Source organism: Microtus pennsylvanicus, chromosome 3 (genome assembly GCF_037038515.1).
Source record: "Microtus pennsylvanicus isolate mMicPen1 chromosome 3, mMicPen1.hap1, whole genome shotgun sequence".
NCBI lineage: Eukaryota > Metazoa > Chordata > Mammalia > Rodentia > Cricetidae > Microtus > Microtus pennsylvanicus.
The window spans coordinates 105,453,611-105,474,250 of record NC_134581.1 but is presented as its reverse complement, the minus strand read 5'-3'; the positions used below and the strand labels follow the sequence as shown (position 1 = coordinate 105,474,250).

The window sequence follows — 20,640 nt, the reverse complement described above, 5'->3', positions numbered from 1 at the left end:
TTCACGGCCATCTGTTTGCACCTGCTTTCTCCTATGTGCTCAGTTTGCAAATCTGCAAATGATTAACGTGTCAACAAAAAAAGGACTTTCTTCTAAAGATACTGTCTTAGTTAGGGTTTCTACTGCTGTGAAGAGACACCATGGCCACGGGAACTCACAGTACTCAGAACCTTCTCAAGGAGCTGTATTCATTCTTTGGTTGTTTTGTTTTTCAGCTTTCTTGGGTCCTATGTGGTAATTTGGGCCCCATATTGGAATGTCAGATGTACCAGGCTTTTTCGTTTGGGCCACCAACCAGCTTCCAAATCATGACACGAGACTTATTATTAGTTTTGAAAACTCAGCCTAACTTATGCTCCCTTCTGACTAGCTTTTTTTCCCCCTTTACCTTAAATTAACCTGTTTCTCTTCTTCTATATTTTGCCTTGGGACTTATTATCTTTCATTGGGAAATATTATTTTAAGCTGTTTTACTTTCCTTTATGTTGTGGAAGATTTGTTTAATGATGTAAAGATATGGTGTGTTTGTGCTGCATTTGTTTAACTCTGTGAAACTGTAATTCTTTGCCTGTCTAAACACCTGATGGTCTTATAAAGAGCTGAATGGCCAATAGTGAGACAGGATCAAGAACAGACAGAGCCAGCAGGCAGAGAGTATAAATAAAAGGAGAAATCTTGGAAGAGAGAAGGAGCAAGAGAGAACAAGGAGAGGAGGACATCAGGGCCCAGCCACCCAAGCAGCCATAGAGTTAGAAAGAAAGTAAGACATACAGAAGTAAGAAAAGGAAAAAGCCCAGGGCAAAAGGTAGATGGGTTCATTTAAGTTAAGAAAAGCTGGCTAGAAACAAGCCATGCTATGACCAGGTATTTTAGGACATTGAGCCTATAATTCGTGATCCTAGAGAAGCTAAACAAGAAGGTGAACCCAAAGAAAAACATATAGGCATCCTCCTGGATATTAACCTTCATCAGGTGATGAAAGGAGACAGAGACAGAGTCCCACATTGGAGCATCAGACTACAACCCCAAGGTCCAAATCAGGAGCAGAAGGAGAGAGAGCACGAGCAAGGAAATCAGGGCCATGAGGGGTGCACCCACACACTGAGACAATGGGGATGTTCTTTCGGGAACTCACCAAGGCCAGCTGGACTGGGTCTGAAAAAGCCAGGGATAAAACCAGACTCACTGAACATAGTGGACAATGAGGACTGCTGAGAAGTCAAGAACAATGGCACTGGGTTTTGATCCTACTGCACATACTGGCTTTGTGGGAGCCTAGGCTGTTTGAATGTTCACCTTACTAGACCTGGAAGGAAGTGGGAGGTCCTTAGACTCCCCACAGGGCAGGGAACCCGGTCTGCTCTTTGGGATGATGAGAGAGAGGGAATTGATTGGGAGGCGGTGGCGGGGAAGAGACAGAAATCTTTAATAAATAAATAAATTAATTAAAAAAATAAAAGTAAAAATAAACCTCCGTGTGTGTTTACTTGGAAGCTGGGTGGTGGCCACCCCAAAAAGCAAGAAAAATGAAACATCACACAACAACTTTTTTTCTGTATGCTCTACTCTGTGTCTGCTGGCTGGCCCTGGGCATGTTCCTTCATTGATCCTTGTTCTCCTCTTTCTCATTCTTCTTTGGTCGAGATTCTTCCTCCTATTCATTCTCTCTGCCTGCCAGTCACACCTATCCTTCTTCTGCCGTCCAGCATCTTATTAGACCAATCAGGTGCCTTAGGCAGGCAAAGTGAAACAGCAACACAACTTTCCATAATTACACAAATGCAGCATAAACAAAAGTAACACACCTTTACACAGTGAGAGTAATATTCCATGGCATAAACAAAGGTAGCACATTTCTCCATAGTTAATATTGCACAGCAGCAATATCCACACACTCCTTCATGTGTAAACCTCATCTTCCAGATATCAATCCACACGTATAGTAAACAGTGTGGAAATAGCAGCTCTCACACTTGTAATTTTAGATTGTTTTGCTTTTCTGTGATGAGCACAATGTTCCCCACCACAAAGATGGTGTCTGCGTCTTAATTTATAGAACATACAAATGTTACAACAGTGATAAAAATGAAAGAAAGGCTGTGTGCTAAATTAAGACTATTAATGAGCTGAATTTAAACAGAAAATTGATCCTGGATTCTCTAAGCAATGGCAAAGTTGTCACAAGAGTCCTTAAAGGAGGAAAAATGAGCAGATGTAAGGCAATGAGAAGCAGCATTGGCTTGAGTTCAGCGGGGCTGGGTCTGAAGTTGAAGAGGTTCATGAGCTCAGGAAACATGGGCAGCTCCTGAGACAAGAAGCAAGAGGCTGTGTCTCAACTGACTCTTTCAAAGCTGAGTTAGAAAACTTGGTGGTGCATAAACCTGCTAACACAATTAAACCCTGGGCACCTGTTAGCACAACAGAAAAGTTAGATTCCTCTGTGGTAGGATACAGGACAGTGCAGAGCAGTTTAGAACCAGAGACACTGGAGAGGTGAAGATGTCTTGGGTAGGAGGGGGTTAAGCTTAAGGGATGGCCGTGCAGGGTTCACGTGTCCTCAGGTGTAGACAGTTAAGACCTACCAGGCTGCGAAAAGAGCTAACCTGGAGTCTGTCTGAGGGTGTCAGAGGTCCTGATTGTGCCTAGCCAATGAGGGGTGACCACACAATGCCAATGGATCGGAACTCTTGGGTACTGGGAGGGTGTACAAGATTCCCCGCGCCGCTAAATAAACGAATCTGCTGTCCCCCTTTCTCCCGACTCCCAGGTCTATGTCACTGACACTGCGCCTTTTCACACCCTTTGCGAATGAAGCCATCAGGACCCAACAACATTGCATTAATAAAGTAGTGTTAATTCTACAAAGTAATTATGAAACACCCTGGGGGCTTCCTTCACAGACCTTAGTTTAGGGGCATTTACTAGAATGCCATAAAGATAAATGCATTTATTTCCTTTACTTTGGATATGAGTCGTTTCTATCAGCATGGGAGTGTTACTTGGAATCTTGAACTTGGCTATGGGCTCACTGGGTATTCTCAGATGATGTCACAATTGACGCGAAGGGACCCAGGATGGACTACATGGGCTGTCAGCTATCTTGACTGGGTTGGTAGTACAAAGTCAATGAATCCTCCCCCAAACAACAACAACAAACAAAATCACAACACACCTGTGGGATCCTGTCTTTCCACACCCAAGCAGCTTTTTGTCCTGCTTTTATAATGATTCCCAGGCACCGCATGTCCCATATCAATCTGGGGTGTCATCACCCTGATGTCTTTCTGTTGGGGAGAGCAAGCTCTGAGGAGCTTCATCAGCCATACTGAGTTGGGGGCCAGCAGAGGAAGGACCCCTGCCAGTGATACACACTTAAGCTAATGAACTGTGGGCTTCTGGGAAGAGAAAGTGCAGGTGATGAGGGCTGCCATCAGAAGTTGGCAGGAGATAAGCCTATTTTTTAAAACAAAACTATTAGGAACACGAATCCAACAGAATTCCTAGGTCTCTGAAAATCTGATTGTGTCTTCATTTCCATCTCTCCAGTAAAAGGAAGCAGAAACTGCTGTTTAGGGTCCTGAGGTTCTGTGCCCTTGCATAGAATGTCACTAGGACAGGAGGACAGATGCTTCGGGCACACTCGAGGCAAATACTCTATCAAGCATCCTGGAACTGCTGCCCTACCCCCATGCTCGGCCTGAGTCAATGAAGAAGTCAGTGTTCCCTTCCACACAGAGATATTTAGCAGGTCTCGTGTCAGCAGTCAGGACTTCTGTGAGTCTTCGAAAGATCATCTGAAAGCCGCGTTAATAGCAACAAAGGGGTTCCTTGATGAATAAACTAACCAGTCAGTCAATCAGTGAGGCCCATGGAACAGGGGGCAGATTCCTGACACTACACACTGAAGGGGAGGCAGAAAATAGTAGCTAACATCTAAACAATGCTTGCTTTGTGCTAAACACTATTCTAAGGGTTCACAGCTGTTCATACATGTGTTCTTCTCATTTCTTGTTCATGTTAACTAACTGAAGAACACCAACCCAGAATATGGGTTCTTTTTGCGCTTCATGGTCACCCTGAGAAAGGCTCAAGGATACAGATGTGGGGGACCGGTGTTCGTGGAATCCGTACATAGACATCATTACTCTCTAGTCTGTGTTCTTTCCTTTAAATGACTCGAAATGTTTATTTTATATGTATACGTACAGGTGTTTTGATTACGTGTAAGTCCATGCATCCTCTGTGTACCCAGTGCCCGTAGAAGAGTGCTGTGACTCTAAGGCCCCCAGACTCTAGCACACCAACACCACGATGGAAGTGCCAACCAGGCCGTAAAATTCAGCACGTAGACAGTGCCCCCTGCCAAAATGAAAACAAAGACCTAACCCATCACTGTTCACAGTCCTGAACAGTCTCTGAATGTGCTAACCTTGCTCTCTGGCTTCTGCAGTTCTGCTTCTGACTAACTGTTCTTGTTAGCTGGAGTATGGCGACCCAGAATGTTTTTTGTGTTTAATGCTCACCGCAGAAAAGGCTCAGGGATACCCTGGGAACCGCAACACTCGTGCAGTTGTTGAGACTTTCTATTAGCTTAAACCCACGTCCAAGTAATGTCCTCTGGTGGAAACCACACAACAAGGCATCAGCTCCCCCAAGACTGGAGCCACAGCCAGCTGTGAGTCGTCATTTGGGCTCTGGGATATCTAACCTAGGTTCCCTGGAAGAGCGGCAAGTGCTCTTAACTGCTTATCTTAAACCCTCGAATCCATATTCTTAACTGCAAAACCAATCCTGCATTCAGAGAGGAGAAACAGAAAAATATTCTTCTTTGAGGTCATTGAAAAGGAGAGAATATTCCATGTAAAGCTCATTGCTGTGCTTTAAGAGACACAATGGTCTGGGCTAACATGGATACTTAAGATGCAATGTCCAGGAAAGAAGCCATGCCTCAGAAAAGATATAATGTTTCAGAAGCTTCAGGGGAAGGTGGCAGTGGAGGAATATTTCTGGCCACTGAGCATCCCAGCCTCCACCTATTGCTATGAGGCTCTATCAGACATTGTGACAACTGAGAGTTTCTCCACACTTGTAAAAGCCTATTTTCTGAGCCACCTGTACGGGGCGTGGAGCTGAGGCCTCATGTGCATGAGACTTTAAAGAAGGAACAAACCAGGACTGGGAGGTCTCAGTGGATTAGAGTGCTCGTTGTGCAAGAACCTGCATTCGATTCCAGCATCCAAATAAAAAGCCAGTGTTGTCTCTATGCCTATAATTCCAGTGCTGTGTGCAGAAGAGAAGACATGGAATCCCTGTGGCTTCCTGGTCACCAGTCTTGCTTGCTCCAGGCTCAGCGAGAGACCTTGTCTAAAGGGATAGAATAGGACATCTGACTTCTTCATATGACGTAGGAGTCAATGAGCATGGGTGTGCACTGTAACACACACACGCATGCATGCATGCACGCCACCACTCCATCTTCAGCGTTTCTGATTCAATAGGAGGCACAGGAATGTATATTTCTACTGAATTCTTAGGCATTGCTGATGATACTGCAGAAAGCTTTGAAGCTTTTGTTTTAAAGCAGACCCAAAAAGACCCATGAGAAAGGGCCAGGATGTGACTGAAGACAGTAGAACGGAACAGAAGTGAAAAGCAGAAATGAGTGTCTGATAGTGACAGCTGACCATTGATTACTTAGTTCAAGCCCAGGCTTGCAAAACATCCAACATACATTGTCATTTTATTCTCAAATCAAAGTCTATGTGTGTATTACCTCCATTTTACAGCAGAGCAAGAACGGCATACATTAGGACCTTCCTAAAGTGTAGACATGTAGACTTCGTATTCATTGTTTTTATTGAGCTATATTTTTCTCTGCTCCCCTCCCTTCCTCCCTTCTCCCCTTCTATGGTTTCATGATTCACTCCCAATTTACTCAGGAGGTCTTGTCTTTTTTCAACTTCCCATGTATATTAGATCCATGTATGTCTCTTTTAGGGTCCTCTTTGTTGTCTAGGTTCTCTGGGATTGTGAATTGTACGCTAGTTTTTCTTTGCTTTATGTCTAAAAGCCACTTATGAGTGAGTACATATTATATTTGTTTTTCTGGATCTGTGTTACCACACTCAATATGATGTTTTCTAGATCCATTCATTTGCCTGAAAATTTCAAGATGTCATTTTTCCCCACAGTGTAGTACTCTATTCTGTAAATGTACTACATTTTTCTTATCCATTCTTCGGTCAAGGGGCATTTAGGTTGTTTCCAGATTCTGGCTATGACAAATAATGCGGATATCAACATAGTTGAGCACATGTCCTTGTGGCATGATTGAGCATTCTCTGGGTATATACCCCAAAGTGGTATTACTGGGTCTTGAAGTGAGTTGTTTCCTAATTTTCTGAGAAATCTTCATACTGACATCCAAAGGGGCTGTACCAGCTTATACTCCCACCAGCAATGCAGGAGTGTTCCCTTTACCCCACAACCTCTCCAGCATAAGTTGTCATTAGTGTTTTTGATCTTGGCCATTCTTTTTTTTTTAATTTTTATTGCTTTATAAATAATACCATTCAAAATTTCCACTTCCTCCCCTCCTCCTATTTCCCTCCCGCTCCCCCACTCACTCTCCTTCTTCCCCCTCCAGTCCTAAGAGAGAGGGGTACCCTGCCCTGTGGAAAGTCCAAGGCCCTCCCCCCTCTATCCAGGCCTAGGAAGGCGTGCATTCAAACAGAATAGGATCCCCAAAAGCCAGTACATGCAGTAGAAACAAATCCCAGTGCCGTTATAATTGGCTTCGCAGTCAGCCCCCATTGTCAGCCACATTCAGAGGGTCCAGTTTGATCCCATGCTCGTCCAGTCCCAGTCCAGCTGGCTTTGGTGAGCTCCCATTAGATCGAGCACACTGTCTCAGTGGGTGGACCAACCCCTCGCGGTCCTGACTTTCTTGCTCATCTTCTTCTCCCTTCTTCTGCTCTTCAACTGGACCTTGGAAGCTCAGTCCAGTGCTCTGATGTGGGTCTCTGTCTCTATCTCCATCCATCGCTGAATGAAGGTTTTATGGTGATAATCAAAATATTCATCAGTGTGACTATGGGACAAGGCCAACTCAGACACCCTCTCCTCTACTGCCCAAGGACCTAGCTGGAGACATCCCTCTGGACACTTGGGAACCCCTCTAGAGCCAAGTCTTTTGCCAACTCTAAAATGTCTCCCAAAGTGTGGAACATATACACATTGGAGTACTACTCAGTGGTAAAAAAACAATGACATCTTGAATTGTTCATGCAAATGGATGGAAATAGAAAACACTATCCTGAGTGAGATAACCCAGACCCAAAAAGATGAATATGGTATGTACTCACTCATAGTGGATTCTAGCCATAAATAAAGAACATTGAGCCTATAGTTAGCAATCCTAGAGAAGCTAAATAATAAGGTGAACCCAAAGAAAAACATATATAGATCCTCATGGAAATTGGAACAAGATCGTCAGGCAAAAGTTGGGAGCATTCAACTTCCTTAGCGATCAGGGAAATGCAAATCAAGACAACTTTAAGATACCATCTTACACCTGTCAGAATGGCTAAAATAAAAAACACCAATGATAGCCTTTGTTGGAGAGGTTGTGGAGAAAGGGGTACACTCATCCATTGCTGGTGGGAATGCAAACTTGTGCAACCACTTTGGAAAGCAGTATGGCGGTTTCTCAGGAAATTCGGGGTCAACTTACCCCTGGACCCAGCAATACCACTCTTGGGAATATACCCAAGAGAGGCCTTATCATACAACAAAAGTATATGCTCTACAATGTTCATAGCAGCATTGTTTGTGATAGCCAGAACCTGGAAACAACCTAGATGCCCTTCAATGGAAGAATGGATGAAGAATGTATGGAATTTATACATATTAGAGTACTACTCAGCAATAAAAAACAAGGACTTCTTGAATTTTGCATGCAAATGGATGGAAATAGAAAATACTATCCTGAGTGAGGTAAGCCAGACCCAAAAAGAGGAACATGGGATGTACTCACTCATATTTGGTTTCTAGCCATAAACAAAGGACATTGAGCCTATAATTAGTGATCCTAGAGAAGCTTAATAAGGAGAACCCAAAGAAAAACATATAGGCACCCTCCTGAATATTAACCTTCAGCAAGCGATGAAAGGAGACAGAGACAGAGACCCAAATTGGAGCACAGGACTGAAATCTCAAGGTCCAAATCAGGAGCAGAAGGAGAGAGAGCACGAGCAAGGAACTCAGGACCGCGAGGGGTGCACCCACACACTGAGACAATGGGGATGTTCTTTCGGGAACTCACCAAGGCCAGCTGGCCTGGGTCTGGAAAAGCCTGGGATAAAACCGGACTCTCTGAACATAGCGGACAATGAGGACTACTGAGAACTCAAGAACAATGGCAATGGGTTTCTGATCCTACTGCACGCACTGGCTTTGTGGGAGCCTAGGCAGTTTGGATGCTCAACTTACTAGACCTGGATGGAGGTGGGGGTTCCTTGGACTTCCCACAGGACAGGGAACCCTGATTGCTTTTCGGGATGGGGGGGGGACTTAGTTGGGGGAGGGGGAGGGAAATGGGAGGCGGTGGCGGGGAAGAGACAGAAATCTTTAATAAATAAATAAATTTAAAAAAAAAGTTGGGAGCATGGGGGTGGGGGTAGGGGGGAGAAGAGAGGGGGAGAGAGAAGGGAGAAAAAAGGGAGAAAGAATGGAGAAGGTAAGGATTGGAGGAGAGCTTGGGGAAGTGGGATGGTTGAGATGGAGGAAGGGTGGATATGGGAGTAGGAAAGAAGATATCCTAATTAAGGGAGCCATTTTAGGGTTGGCAAGAGATCTTGGCCATTCTTACAGGTTTAAGATGGAATCTCAGAGTTGTTTTGATTTGCATTTCTCTGATGGCTAAAGATGTTAAGCATTTCCTTAAGTGTCTTTCAGCCATTTTAGATTGCTCTATTGAGAGTTCTCTGTTTAGGTCTGTACCCCATTTTTTAAATTGGATTATTTATTCTTTTCATGACCAATTTCTTGAGTTCTTTGCATATTTTGGAGATCAGTCCTCTGTCTGATGTGGGGTTAGTGAAGATCTTTTCCTATTCCGTAGGCTGCCATTTTGCCTTATTGACCATGTCCTTTGTTTTACAGAAGCTTTTCAGTTTCACGAGGCCCCATTTATTAATTGTTTCTCTCAGTGTCTGTGCTACTGGGGTTATATTTAGGAAGTGGTTTTCTGTGCCACTGAGTTCAAGGGTACTTCCCACTTTCTCTTCTATAAGGTTCAGTGTGGTTGGTTTTATGTTGAGGTCTTTGATCCATTTGAACTTGAGTTTTGGGCATGGCAATAGATACAGTTTCTAGTTTCATTCTTTTACACGTTGATATTCAGTTATGTCAACACCATTTGTTTAATATGCTTTCTTTTTTTCTTTTTGATTTTTTTGCTTCTTTGTCAAAAATCAGGTATTGGTAGTTGTGTGGATTGATATCTGGTTATCTACAATTCAGCTCCATTGGTCCTCCTGTCTGTTCTTATGCCAATACCAGGTTATTTTCGGTACTGTAGCTCTGTAGTAGAGTCTGAAAAGTCAGGGATTGTGATGCCTCCAGAAGTTCCTTTATTGTACAAGATTGTTTTGGCTATCTGGAGTTTTTTATTTTTTCGTATGAAGTTGAGTATTGTTCTTTCAAGGTCTGTGAAGAATTGTGTTGGGGTTTTGATGGGTATTGATTGAATCTGTAGATTGCTTTAGGTAAGATTGCCATTTTTACTGTGTTAATTCTACCTACCCAAGAGCATAGGAGATCTTTCCATTTTCTGGTGTTTTCTTCAATTTCTTTCTTCAAAGTTTTAAAGTTCTTGTCATACAGGTCTTCCACTTTTTTTATTAGAGTTGCTCTAAGATATTTTATGTTATTTGTGGCTATTGTGAAGGGTGATGTTTCTCTGATCTTTTTTTCTCAGCCTATTTATCATCTGTGTAAAGGAGGGCTACTGAGTTTTCTTAGTTAATCTTATATCCTGCTATATTACTGAAGGTGTTTATGACTTGTAGAAGTTCCTTGGTAGAATTTTTGGGGTTGCTTATGTAAACTATCCTATCATCAGCAAACAGCGAGAGTTTGACTTCTTTTCTGATTTGTATTCCCTTGATCTCCTTTTGGTGTCTTATTGCTCTAGCAAAACCTCAAGGACTATATTGAATAGATATGGAGAGAGTGGACAACCTTGTCTTGTTCCTGAGTTCAGTGGGATCACTTTGAGTTTCTCTGCATTTAGTTAGATGCTGGCTGTTGGCTTGCTGTATATTGCCTTTATTATATTTAGGTATGTTACTTTTTTCCCAGCTTTCTCCAAGATCTTTACCCTGAAGGGATGTTGTATTTTGTTGAAGGCTTTTTCAGCATCTAATGAGATAATCATGTGGCTTTTTTCCCCCGTGTGTTTGTATGGTGTGTTACAGTGACAGATTTTCATTTGTTGAACCATCGCTGCATCTTTGGAATAAAGCCTACTTGGGTATAGTGGATGAGTTTTCTGATGTATTTTTGGATTTGATTTGCCAGTATTTTATTGAGTACTTTTGCACTAATGTTCATGAGTGAGATTGGTCTGTAATTCTCTTTCTTAGTAATGTCTTCATGTGGTTTGAGTATTAGAGTAATTATAGCCTAATAAAAAGAGTTTGGCAATGTTCCTTCTGTTTCTACTGTGTGGAACAATTTGAGGATTATTGGTATTAGCTCTTTGAAAATATTGTAGAATTCTGAGATGAAACCCTCTGGTCCTGAACTTTTTTTTTAGTTGGGGGACTTTTGATGATTGTTTCTGGTTTGTTTGGTTTTTTTTTGCAGTTATAAGTCTATTTAATTTGTTTATCTGGTCTTGATTTAATTTTGGTAAGTGATATTTATCCAGAAAATTGTCCATTTCATTTAAGTTTTCCAATTTTGTGGCAAATTGGTTTTTTTTTTTTTTGATTTTTTGAGACAGGGTTTCTCTGTAGCTTTTGGTTCCTGTCCTGGAACTAGCTCTTGTAGACCAGGCTGGCCTCGAACTCACAGAGATCCGCCTGCCTCTGCCTCCCGAGTGCTGGGATTAAAGGCGTGCGCCACCACCGCCCGGCGGCAAATTGATTTTTGATGAGTCTTTGGATTTCCTCCCTGTCTTTTGCTATGTCCCCCTTTTCATTTCTGTTTTTGTTAATTTGGGTATTATCACTCTGCCTTTTGGCTAGTTTTGGATGAAGGTTTGTATATTTTATTGGTTTTCTTTAAGAACCAACTCTTTGTCTTATTGATTCTTCTTATTGTTTTCTTTGTTTCTATTTTGTCGATTTCAGCTCTCAATTTGATTATTTCCTGTCATCTAGTCCTCTTGGGTGAGTTTGCTTCTTCTGTTCTAGAGTTTTCAGGTGTTCTGTTACCTCACTAGTGTGGAATTTTCCAGATTCTTTATGTAAGCATTTAGTGCTATGAACTTTCCTCCTAATACTGATTTTATTGTGTCCCATAAATTTGGGTATGATGTACGGTTATTTTAATTGAATTTCTTTAATTTCTTCCTTGACCCATTGGTGACTCAGGAGAGCATTGTTAAATTTCCATGTGTTTTGGGGCTTTCTGAAATTAGTGTTGCTGCTGAATTCTAATTTTAAGCCATGTTGATCTGATAAGATACATGGGGTTATCCCATTTTTTTTGATCTGTTGAGGTTTGCTTTGTTTCCTAGTATGTGGTCAGTTTTTGAGAAGGTTTCATGAGGTGCTGAGAAGAAGGTATATTCTTTTACATTTGGATGAACTGTTCTATAGATGTCTGTTAAGTCCATTTGAGTCATAACATCTTTTAGTTCCCTTATTTCTTACTAAGTTTCTGTCTGGCAGATCTGCCCAATGGTGAGAGTATGGTGTTTAAGTATCGCACTATTAGTGTATGGGGTTTAATGTGTGATTTAAGCTTTAGAAGTGTTTCTTTTACATTTGAGGGTGTCCTTGTATTTGGGGCACAGATGTTTACTGTTGAGATTTCCTCTTGATGGATTTTTCCTGTGACTAATATGAAATGTCCATCTTCGTCTCTTTTGATTGATTTTAGTTTGAAGTCTATTCTGTCAGCTATTTGGATAGCTACACCAGCTTGTTTCTTAGGTCTTTTAATTGGAAATTTTTTCCCAACCCTTTACTCTGAGGTGATGTCTGTCTTTTTTTTTTTTTTGTGATGTCTGTCTTTGAGGTTGAGGTATGTTTTTGTTTACGTATTCAATCTTGTTGGGAGGACCCTTCTCCAACTACCTCTGTTATGGATGACTCTGGGTAATGCCGCAGAAATCAGGACACAGGGGATGCAGAGTAGGAGATACAACTGCATACTTTATTGCAAAGCCAGTGCTCTTTTTATAATACTCAAACCATGATTCAAACTAGGTTCCCATAATATATAAAAATAGTTTCATAAACTAGTAGCTTGGTTGCAAATAATTTCAAGAGCTTCGTGCACTGGTTAATCTAAACAAAAAGCCTAGTGTTATGGGAATAACTCTCGCTGTAATATAATATGTAAAAGCACCTCATCAGAAGACAAACCACAACCTAATCAGAGCCTTTGAACTACAGTGCACATCTGTGTTCTCAAGGACTGACTATTGGCAGGGCATTCTACTGATAGTAGAGGTTTGCCTCCTCCTGATCTGGTTTGCCAAGCCTATCAGCAAGAATGCTACCTCAAGTCACCCCTGCACAGAGTTTCTATGCAGTTCCAAACCAGCCCTCTACACAATCTGTTAGCCTGTGTCTTTTTATAGGTGATTTGAGTCCATTTATATTAAATGATATTAATTACCAGTGATTGCCAGTTCCTGTTATTTTAGTTTTCAATGTTGATGATGTTATTGCATGTGTTTTTCCCTTCTTTGGGATTTGCAGCTGTGAGATCATCTACTGTCTGTGTTTTTGTGGATGTAGCTAACTTCCTTGGGTTGGAATTTTCCTTCTAGTATTTTGAGTAGGACTTGATTTGTGGCTAGGGATTGGTTAAATCTGGTTCTGCCATGGAATATCTTGTTTTCTTCATCTACGGTGATTGAAAGTTTTGCTAGGCTGGCATCCATGGTGTCTTAATGTCTGCATAATGCTTTATCAGGACTTTCTGGCTTTCATTGTTTCCATTGAGAATGCTCGTGTAATTCTGATAGGTCTACCTTTAATATGCTACTTGGCCTTTTTTTGTTTTTTTTTTTTGCTCTTAATATGATGTGGGAAGTCCTTCCGTATATGTGTTGCTTTTATTGGTTAATGAATAAAGCTGTTTCAGCCAATTTCAGCCAATGCCTTAGCAGAGTAAAGCCAGGAGGGAAATCAGAACAGAGAGAGAGAGAGAGAGAGAGAGAGAGAGAGAGAGAGAGAGAGAGAGAGATTAGGCAGAGTAAAAGAGTTGCCAAAGGAGAAAGATGCTGGAAAAACTTACCAGTAGGCCACAGCCTCATGGATATACATAGATTAAAATTAACAGGTTAATTTAAGTTATAAAAGTTGGCCAAGCATTATTGCGATTAATACAGTTTTTGTGTGATTATTTGGATCTGATCAGTCAGGAAACAAAAGAGCAGTCTCCTACAACAAAATGGTGCCCAAACGACTGGAGCTAACATGCATGGCCTGCCACCCACTTTGGGTCTGGCACCTTGTACACCCACTCGGGTTAGGAGGAAAGTAGCTGAGAGCATGCCAGGAGCTCAGCACTCTGCCTGGGCAACTGACTGGATTGGGACTGCTAGGTGTGCACAGGCAGGAAAGCATGGCAGATTCCCTCTGCCATATACAGAGACATTTCCAGGCCATGCAGTACACTGCATGGCAGATTTAGCTTTTACTCAGATAAAAAGGGCTTATGTTCTGCATACTCCTTCCCAGAGTTGAGGTGGTGAGCACAGCTCCTACCCAGCAGTCTCAGAACTGGTGGTAAAGGTACCTCCATCATACTGAAAGGCTGAGAGAGGCAGAGCCAGCATCCAGGGCCACTGTGACTATAATGTTTACCATTTTTAAATGCTCCTTGCCAGAAAATAATTGCAGATATGCAATAAAGACAGATTCAGACTTAAAAGACATCTAAACAAGTCACTGTGTGTCTAAAAAAGTGTATGTAGGCTTGGGGGAGAGAAGAGAAAAAAGTATAGATAAAAGAGACAGTAAAAGTAATATAAAAGAGTTTACAGTCTAGATGAAATGAGTAAAGAAAAATAAGCCGCATAAAAATGGAATATACACAGAGTCTGGGTTATATTATTGTGTTTTGTTTGAATTTTTTGATGGCAGAGAGGCATTTAATTCTAAGGGCCGCTAAGTTAAACAAACATAAGGTATCTTGACTTCAAATTTTGGGTCTAAGGATATGTTGCTTTGGAAAAGAGGTTCTGCTTTTGTTTCCACAGAAGATGAGAACCTATGTATTCCTTCCAGGCTAATGTGGTTTGATAGAACAAGATCCCCTGAAATTCTCCAGGAAAAATACTTTATCCAACAAAAAGTAGGAAGAAGTTTGGAGAAAACTATGACCAACTTCCCAAAGTGATTATTTATAAATGTCTGTTTTTATTTAAAAGGGATTGGGTATAAATAGTTAAGGGTCAGTCAATCTCTTTTTTAAAAAATAAGGGAGATATGATATAGAGATGAATACGTTGCATTGGTATGGATTTTGGTCTTTTGATACACATTTAAATTTGGTTTTGTTTTACTGTATATATGTATTTCTGCTCTTGTTTAAGGTATTGTGTTTGTGCAGCCCATACAAAAAATGTGATATATAGTTAAGAAATACAGATTAATAATCATCTGTAATAGTCAAAATGTAGTCATGTTATTTATGTTTTCTAGATATATAGAGATATATGTTGAAGATTAGATAGATAATCTTCAATACTCCAAAGACCTGCAGAATATGACATTTAAAATGTTTTAAGAGGGGCCGGGTGATGGTGGTGCACACCTTTAATCCCAGCACTCGGGAGACAGAGGCAGGTGAATCTCTGTGAGTTCAAGACCAGCCTGGTCTACAGAGCTAGTTCCAGGACAGGCTCCAAAGCCACAGAGAAACCCTGTCTCGAAAAAACCAAAAAAAAGAAATGTTTTAAGAATTTAGACTTTTCTTGACAGTGAGACATGTCTGCTTTTGGCAGCACCAATTACTTCAGAAAAGTTGATGTGCACTGAAGAAACTCTTTATGGAATTTGCCTTCAGTGTGACAAGGCTGGCTATTTGGAAAAGAAACTGCTCTTGCCTGGACTTCTTGATGGTATGTTGTATAAACTGGACATGCAGAATCCGCAGAAAATTGACTGCTGAACTTGCCTAAAAAAGGTGAGACAGTTCTTCAGGGTTCCTGCTTCATGAAAGAGTCTGCCAGACATTTTGCAGGACATAGAAGAAAGTGACTGATAAACTGACAATATAGGCAGAACAGATCTTCAAATTTCCTGATTCATGCAAAAGTCTGCTGGATACTATGGGCCTGTGGGCTGAAGATGGATGCCTCAATGGTATAGAAGAACTTTGTGTGACTGTCCAAGCAGTGAGATTTCTCTGTCAATTCTAGAGTTTTGAAAGTTGCATACAATGCACTTCCTGTTTACTTAGGTGATATTTTATCCTTCCGGGGTCTTTGAAGAGTTAAAGACAGACACAGTTTTCCTTAGTTATGATAAAAAATAGATTAGATATAAAAATTTGGTTTCACAAAGATAGGATAGATGACATAGTATTTTCCTTAATTTGCCAAATGCTAATGGACAAAATAACTGTTTTGTATGTGTAATTTTACTATGTTAAAATTAAAACCTTCCTTTTTAATTAGACAGAAAAGGGGAGATAATGTATATGTGTTGCTTTTATTAGCAAATGAATAAAGCTGTTTTAGCCAATGGTTTAGCAGAATAAAGCAAGGCAGGGAATCAGAACAGAGAGAGAGAGAGAGAGAGAGAGAGAGAGAGAGAGAGAGAGAAGAGAGAGAGAGAGAGAGAGAGAGAGAGAGAGAGAGAGAGAGAGAGAGAGAAAGAGAGAGAGGAGTCAAAGAGTCGCGCGGAGCTGCTGAAGGAGAAAGACACCAGAAAACCTTACTGGTAGGCTACAGTCTCATGGAAACACATAGATTAAAAGAAATGGGTTAATTTAAGATATAAGAGTTAGCCGGGAATATGCTTAAGCTATTGGCCCAGCAGTTTTGTAATTAATACAGTTTCTGTGTGATTATTTGGGTCTGAGCAGCCAGGAAACAAAATAACAGTCTCTTGAGAGTCTTTTTTCCATCTCTTGTATTCTGCTGTTCTGACATTGGATCCCTTGAAACTGGAGTTACAGGTTCTGAGCTGCTGTGTAGGTGTTGGGAATTGAGCCCCCATACTCTGAAAGAACAGCAAGTGCTCTTAACCACCAGTCCTATGGTTTTTAATTCCACTTTTAAAGCTCAATATTGTGCCCAAAGACAAAGAGCTCTGTAAAGGAATATAATAATGCAAACATATACGCGCTATTGAAATTTCCAAAGAATTTAATCAATATAACTCTATTAAATGTATTTGGAAATGTGCTGGCTGACTTCTGCCTGTCTGGCTATTTATAATATTTATAATACACACACATTGTGCATTTACTAAGTCTTTCTAACATTATAATGTTGTCAAGTTCTGTGCAAAGCCCTACCCCCCTCTGGCTTGCTGCTGGGCTGCTGGGCAGGCTGGTAACAGACGGTGTGTACTCCGCACCTTCCAGCAATGCTAACCGACTTCAGACTCCAGTTCTCACCTTGTTCTTTTGAAGATAGGAGGTGATTCATATTCTGGCTTCAATGAATTTCTCTTGGGCTGAGCTTTTGAGAGCTGAGAAGAAGGCAAGGTGCTAAGCATAAAATTACAGAAGTTAGGAACCTCTGGAGTTGGTTTCTCCTCTCTGTGGTGTTGGTGGGACACCTGACAGAAGAAGATTGAAGACAGGTTTACTTTGGCTCACAGTTCAAAGAGGATACCTATCACTGCAGGAGAGGCATGTTATCCCTGGCTCTGTCACCCTGAGAAGCAAGGAAGCAGAGAGAGCTGGGGTTCTGAGTGAAGCTCAGGGTGGACTCCCATAGCAACAGGTCCTCTAAGCTCTCCCCTCCCCCATCTTCCATGCTCCCAGCCTCCAAAAACAGCACTGCAGGTCAGGAAGCAAATGTAAAACACATGGGCTAGAGGGGGACACTTCACATTCGACCTTCCTGGTAGTGCTCCCAACACTGAGGTGCGCTTCAGACTGTGGAAGTCATCGGTGCGGAAAGCCAGGGTCTCAGTCTCATGGGGTAAAGTCTAAGGCTCAGTCTCTCTGTGACTCCATTCTGCTGCGTTGCTAAGTGGACTGGAACTACACTGTTTAGAGATCAGAAACCACTTTGTCTCTTTTAAAGAAGCTGAGGGTGACATTTAGCGCAGATGTTAGAGTCAAGCAAACTGGTTCTCAACCTTACTTAGCTTTGCAATTTTACAGTCTTCATTTGTAAACAAGCTTTTATAGTCCTTAGAAGCTCCGTTCCATCTCACGACATGTTAGGGTAGCATTGAAACTTGAAAAAAGAAAAAAACCTACATAAACCATTAGCACAGCCACACAGTGTAGACACATAACTTATTGTGCTATACTGATCGCTATTATTTTTCTCCTAGTGAGCTGGCCTGGGCACACAATAGGCCAATAAATCAATAAAGTCTCCTGTCTTCACAGTGTAAACAGTTGTTTCTATTTCTTCCCCGACTGTAGCCTTCACCAATGGAAGGAGCAAGAGCTAAAGCGACTGTTAAAAAGAAACCACATGTGGAGGTCTGTTCAATTCAAGGACTAAAGAAAGCACTTAGCATGCAGATACTCAGAGGAGGAGGCGGCGGGCTGGCTACTCGCCATGGTTGAGGGATAGAAAGAATCCCCAACACCTGACTTCAGCTCCCCTGGAGTAGGCCGCCTTTCCTGCCCTGCCTTGGCAGAGCTTGCATGGGCCTTTGCATCAAATGCTGACACGGAGCTTTGTGGTCACTGCCACCGCCACCCACATCATCCCTGTGAAGGAGCCTTATGTCCTCCTGCCAGCCTCCTAAAAGAGGTGAGATAGGAAGACTGCCGTTTTTTGGGCTGCTTTGTAGACCGGAGAGGCTTTTCTCTGTTTCTTTGTTTGAGAACTCCCACTCTGCCTGCAACAATCAAGCCTGTTGATCAGAAAGAAACACAGAGTTCTAAGAGGAAGTCTCAGGGGACCGTACGTAGGTTTCAGAAGGGTGTGTGTGGAGGACACACACTGCCAGAGAGCAGAAGTGCGAGCCACTCTCTCTGGGTTAGAGGACGAGGGTGGTCAGAACACAGCCATCTGTGGGATTATAGAATTTCCCCCCAACAGGAATCCCCAACGCACTTGCCAGGCTTTTACCTCCTTTGTGACATTAAGGTAATTACTTAGCCATTCTAGGCTTGCAAACAAACTATTTTACCGAGGAATTTCTATTTCCCTGCTACACGCCCCGTGTATAGATGTTAATCAGTGACATCCAGGACAGAGGGCGAGAGCAAGTGGCTGTCATCAGGGGGTGGCTTCAGCAGTCACAGGCAGATTGTAGCAGTCTCCAGGCCTCTGCATATCCTAAACTCTCATCCTGACCACAGATTAGCACAGAGAGCACAGAAGGCCCCAACACCCATATTGTGCAAGCTGCCTCAGAGGTCAGAAGAGGATACCAGACTCCCTGAAGCGGGGCTGGGAGGTGACTGAGTAGCTGGGCACAGAACTCGGGTCCTCCACAAGAGCAGAATCTTAACCTCTGAGCCCCTTTAAGTCCCATGAGTTCTTATTGGTATCCTTTAAAAGTGAGCACTGGCAAGTGCGAAGAACGTGCACTAGAACCAGAGAATTGCCTAATGCTCATGCTGCTTCTACTCGAACACTATACACTAAATATAACAACACAGGAAATATGGCTTGCTTTCAGTTTCCCCCGCACACGAGTCTGTCAGCAGTTCACATAACTGTAGGGCCCTGTCCTGATCTGTTCTCATTTTCAGTCTTTGCACACTTGTTTCTATTAATTCTTTTAAAAGAAATACCTGTTGAGCCATTCTGGACCCGATAGCATCACCATCGTCACTATGGTCATTTCCTCCTCCTCCTTTGTTCCCCCTCCTTTTGTGTGTGTGTGTGGGGGGGGATCGTCAAATGACTTCACTATAAAATGTGCTGTTTATCTGCAGTCGTTTTTCTAAAAACACAAACATGAGAACTGAGCGCCACATCCCGAGAAATTGCCCTGCGGCTAGGGGGACCTGGACAGAGGTGGCTCGGTTTTCCTTGTACGCCAAGGTACCTTACTTGTACCTCATTCACTTCAGGACTCCAAGCTACCTCTGGCCAGGGAAGGAAATTGCTAACAGGCTACTGGTATTTATCGCTGCACATCCCAGCCTGGAAGTCTAGCCACAATACCAAAATCCACAAACAGTTGCTGCCGTTCGCCTTTGCTGTCCTGACCTGCTAGCCTCCGGCCTGGCTTCTGCACACCTCGAAGGATAAGCCTACCACTCACATGCAGCGTCTGTGTTCCAGGCTGAAGGTTTGTTCAGGACAGCCCAAGTCACAAAGTCCTGAAACCCCTGTAGGGTCTATTGAGGTCACACCCTTGGAGAGGCTGGCCAAAGGCAACACAATGCATGAGCAAGTACAATGTCCCACCACCCAACTTGCTCTCCATCCAATATGGGTACCACCCCAGTCAAGACTAAAATCTTGCCATCAGTGAGCGACTAATATTCGTATGAACCAGGAATCCATTTCTTTACTAAATGGCGCTTTCCAAAGGTGTCAGGCATATTCTTAGGAAGCTTGTTGAGATGGCTGGCGCTGGAGGATCCTGGCTTTCAGGTTCTGCAGCGGGAGCTGGCACAGCTTGCACTTTCTGGGCTGCCGGGAACTCGGGGACTGCTTGCTCTGTCTGTGATTGGGGGGTCCAGTACTTGAGAAATGATCCTGTCTTCTCCTTCCAACACACCTGACTGAACCACGTTCTGCCTTAGCCCATTTCACAGCTGGTTCTTGTTCATTGCAGGATTTCATTCTTGTTTGTCCAGATGTGTTGACACAAAATTATCCACTTTCTGGTTTGGTGTCCACTTCTGCCAAGCAGGCCCGGGGGATGGGGAACACGCCACGGCTCCAGAGCTGCTTCACTATGAGAGGGATGAACCGCAGATCCTCTCCCGGAGGCAGCGATGGGGGGTTGACCAGGCCGCCTGACCCACTGGAGTCCACGGCCAGTGTGGGTTCCGAGGCCAGGCCCTCCTCAGCTGCTCCCGCACCTTCTGCCATGGCCGGCCGGGCTCAGCTGTTCTTTTGGGAGCCGCGGGCTCGGCGGTGCAGGCACGGAGGGCTCCCAAGGCGGCAGCAATGGCAGAAGGCGGCAGACTCCAGGGCGCTTCTCCTGTCCACTTCTTTTTAAATGGGGTCTTATTATTACGTAGCCCAGGCTGGCCTTGACTCATAACCCTTCTGGCTCAACCCCCTTGGGTATTTTGATTACAGCAGGCACCACCACACCCTGCTGTGTTTGTGACCTATAAGGA

The 20,640-nt window shown here is 42.8% G+C and overlaps 1 pseudogene; it reads right to left on the bottom strand.

Moving 5' to 3' along the window:
* Positions 1-19,859: 19,859 nt before the first annotated feature.
* Positions 19,860-20,386, bottom strand: LOC142846687 (biorientation of chromosomes in cell division protein 1 pseudogene; annotated as a pseudogene).
* Positions 20,387-20,640: the final 254 nt, after the last annotated feature.